We start from the raw sequence: 4,224 nt of genomic DNA on the forward strand, positions 1-4,224 counted from the left end.
TATGTTTAGTTCATATATATACATGTTGGTACCAGGAGCTATTAAATTATTTGAGAGTGCTTAATATTATTAGGTTAAATATTATAGGAATTTTTGTGGTAAATTGGTGATAGCTTTAGTCCTGAAATTTTTATAGTAGCTTCATTGGATTATTATATGCTCACTAAAATTTTTATTACTTTAGAATAGACTAAGCATTAGGGTAGTTAAATGCTCTTTGTTTCAATGTACGTTAAATCATTAGTAGAAATAAAGATATATTCTTCATTTGTAAAGCTAGGTGTTTGTTAGCTGAACCCAACACTTTGCTTGGTAAAAATGATAGTTAGCTTAGTACCTTAGTCATTAGAGCTAGCTTAGTAGCTTAGTATGCGTATTCTTATTTTAAGAGTTGCTATGGCATAAATGCTAAGTGTTGCATCCTCATCGCATGCATATAGAGAACGAGTTGGCGGAGATGGTGACCACCGACGATCACGAGTTCGAGGAGATCATCAAAGAGTACGAGAAGAAAATTCTTGTGTAGGAGAAGGTCCCGGAGCAGCCATTGACTAACTTAGCTGACACTGCACCTGTCCAAGGCAAGCCCCGGTGCATAACCCTTATTTTTTATAATCACTGAATATATATATGTGATGTGCATTTACATTACAGAAATTTTATGAAAACAACATGCATAGATACCACTGTCCTATGAGTCCTAGTACAGGTTTGAGTAGCTGCTATGCTTAAGTTTTCGGTAGCGTAAGTAACCTGCCGTTACTCATAATAGATGATTATTTTAGTTACCCTCATGATAAAATGATGAAAGAAAAAATAGAGACAGGGTAGGGATATGGTATGAGTATTGGTGGGTGTAACAGGTTATGTCCCGCGGCTAACGGGGCTTAGCTTGGTTACACTGTTTCCCTGTTTATGTCGATTAAGGACCGTCTGTTGCTATGGATGGTAGTCAGGTCACAGACTTATTATCCTGAGCACATACTTGCTTATGGGAGCGGGAAGGCTCATAACGCTATAGTCGTGGGTTTCAACTCTTTTCGGACCGACTGATTGGAGACGGGAAAAGTTGGAGGTCTAAGCACCATACTGAGACCAGGTCTTAAGTGTGGGGGCTTGAAGTCCAAGTTTGGATGGGGACCTAGACCCGTGACAGGAGTGGAATGGGTTGGTCTTGTTTGTGCCTGGGGTACACACAGGGTGTGTGTTTTGGGGTACCCAGCTGGGATACATTGGTTCCCGAATCGTCGTTTTCGTGAGATGGTACGACTTGACTATGGTCTAGCATCGTAGTAAGAACTGAAAGATGAAAGATGGTGAAATTGTTCTGATTGCTCAACCCTTGTTTGAAAGTAAAACATGTGCTTACTTAAAATGGTTAGCTAATGAAGTAATCATGACTGCTAATAAAATTTGACTGTAAGAATAAATTATTAGTAATGTTTTTTGCAAACAAAAAGAAAACAACAAACCCATATTGCCTATCATACTCTTTGAGAGTCGAGAAACTATTTCCACTAGTCGGGTAAGTCTTGTGAGTATAGTGTGTACTCAGGGTTTATTTTACCTCTGTTGTAGGTGCAGTTTGAGGAGTAGCTCTTGTGTGGAGGATTCTTCTGGTGGGCACAGATGGATCCTTGTATCGTTTCCGTTAGATGCTTATTTTCTTTTCACTGTTTAATTATCGCACTCTGAACTCTGGTATTGTAATAAATAATTTTCAAGAACGTTTGTTGTATGAAATGGACTAAGTATTGTAAGCTCGTGCTCATTATTGGATTTTAGATGTAAAACGTGGATTGTTTCGAGTTCTCCCTTGGTGTGTGCTCGACGGAGTTGTTCGATGTAGTTCACTTTCAGGGTGCTTAATGTCTAGTGGAAGATGAGCGCCTTTGAAAGCATGTTATTTCAGACGGTTCTGCCACAATGCCTCCCTACGAAGCCCCACCTCCAGGGCCAGCGCGCCGGCGGCCGGATCTGCCTTGGGGCCAAGCGCGTCGGCGGCGGTGGCCGTGTCCTGTGGCTGCCCTGCCTCCTGCTTTCCCCTTCCCTTTGTGGGCCTCGGGCTGGCCCGGCACGCTGCATGGGTCGTGCTTCTCGGGCCAGCCCGGCCCGAAAAACGGTCCAGCAGGCCGTGCTTGGGCTGTTGACCAGGCACAACACCCGCCTCGGCACGGCCCGCGTGGCACGGCGTGCCGTGCCGGCCCGACTCCCTTCGGGTCGTGCTTGGCACGGGCCCGTGCCGTGCCGGACCGGGCCGGCCCGTTGGCCATCTATACCCCTTCGCTCCTCGGCTGCTTTCTCATCATAGGCGTCACCTCCGTCCGCTCATCCAGCACCTACTCCCTCAGCGTCAGCGATCAACACCAAACATCTCCTCTAAATCCAATTCTCCAATAAGCAAATCGGTGCTAGCCAATAAAAAATGATAATGAAATATCCATAACGTATTTTTCCAACATAGTTGCAGTATCCGCTATCATTCTACAAATTTTGAACTTTAAACTCAAACTGTACATGGAGGCGAATATCCTATTAAGAGGTAGATCAGATAAACTAAAATAGTCGATTAATTAGTATATAGATTAATTTAGGGAGTTTTTTATGAACATTAATTTAGGAAGTTATCAGGTAATGTCAGTATATGTGGGAGTAATTTGGGCTTTTTCCTTGCTATATCGTAAGTTTACTTAGCCAAACCCTAACATGATTCGGCCTAAGTAAGTGTAGCCACACATAAATACCGGCCCATGAACAGTGCTATCCAGCTATCCTTCCACGGACCACAGGTGCTAGTGGAGTAGTGGAGGTATAAATACTACAGTACTGTAGTTCTACTCCTCCCCTTGAAGTATATCATCACCATTCTCCAGAACCAGAAAGAGCACAAATGGCAGAGAAGGTTCTGCCTTCTTCTCTACCTCCGATCTCTGCGTTTCTTCTCTACCTCCGATCTCTGCGTTCCCTTGTTGTTGAACGTTTCCTGCATGTTTTTATCTACTTGATTTGATGATCATATGTGTTTCCAGTGATTTTGGTTTATTTGGCTACTAGCGCAGAGTAATTTAGAGTATCATCATGCAGGTGTCCACGCTGGTCGTCACTCTCAACCATGGCTGCTGCCGCTGCTTCACCAAGATCCGGAAGACTGTGTGCAAGCTGCAAGGTAATAATCACTTGCCTCCCGGTCCATTCAGTATCTATATTTTCGTCCGGTCCTTGTAAATTGTGAACGATCAGAAAGCTGAGTATCTATATTTTCGTCCGGTCCTTAAATTGTGATCAGAAAGTTGTTCTCTTGAGTCTTGCGTGCTGGCAGAAACCGAGGACATCCGGGCGATTTCTTGCGACGAGGTGTCGGGGACAGTGATGATCTCAGGGGCCTTCGATTCGCTGGTGCTCCCCTGCAATCTCCGGCGCAAGGCGGGCTGTATGATCAGGGACATCCAGCTCATGGCGGCAGCAGAACTAAGGCTCACACCACAGCGACTAGCCATGCTGCAAAAGCCGCCCGGCCCGGCCCCTGCTCCGTCGTGCTGCTGCGGTTGCCAGAATGCCAGGCGTGCGCGTTCGTGAACCACCAGCCGTGCTACGGGGGGCTGCCGTTGGGGCAATAGTGCAGTAGCCAAAGATGGAGGCCACCTGCGAGGAGGCGTCGTCTCCAGGGTGCATGATCATGTGATGTTTGTTAAGTGAGTTTGGTTGCTACCTAGATTGTGGTTCATGGAGAGGTGATTTAGGCATAAAAGATAAATTCAGAGCTGGTCATATGTATCTAGGATATCACTGTTTGGTTTAAGAATTGAACCTCGTAGTTCATCTAGCATCTATGCTATTTTATCCAAACACTATTTTTTTGTGTGCATCCTCGTCATTGTGTATCAATAGATCATAGAATATATAAATAGTCGATGATGTCATGCTATTTCCAAGACTTAGAGCAACCACAGTGTATATGAACTACTTAATCTATTTGGGTGGGACCTGTGTCATTGGACAATAGCTATGTGTCGGATATCAAATTAGGGATACCTGAAGAAGGGAGTTAGCGCCCACGCTGACTTCCTTGGATGGCTCGAGACGTATTAAAAGGTCGCGCCCGACCCCAAGGCCACGGGCTCCGTCTCGCCCAGCCTCAAGGCCATGGGCTCCGTCTCACCCGACCCCTTGGACGCGGGCTCCGTCTTGCTCGACCTCTAGGCCGCGGGCTCTGTCTCGCCCGAC

General features: G+C 45.6%; 1 pseudogene; it reads left to right on the forward strand.

Annotated features, from left to right (window-relative positions):
* Nucleotides 1–2,890: 2,890 nt before the first annotated feature.
* LOC136484747 (protein PYRICULARIA ORYZAE RESISTANCE 21-like) lies at nt 2,891–3,682 on the forward strand (annotated as a pseudogene).
* Nucleotides 3,683–4,224: the final 542 nt, after the last annotated feature.

This window comes from Miscanthus floridulus, chromosome 1, assembly GCF_019320115.1.
Source record: "Miscanthus floridulus cultivar M001 chromosome 1, ASM1932011v1, whole genome shotgun sequence".
In the NCBI taxonomy this organism is placed as follows: Eukaryota; Viridiplantae; Streptophyta; class Magnoliopsida; order Poales; family Poaceae; genus Miscanthus; species Miscanthus floridulus.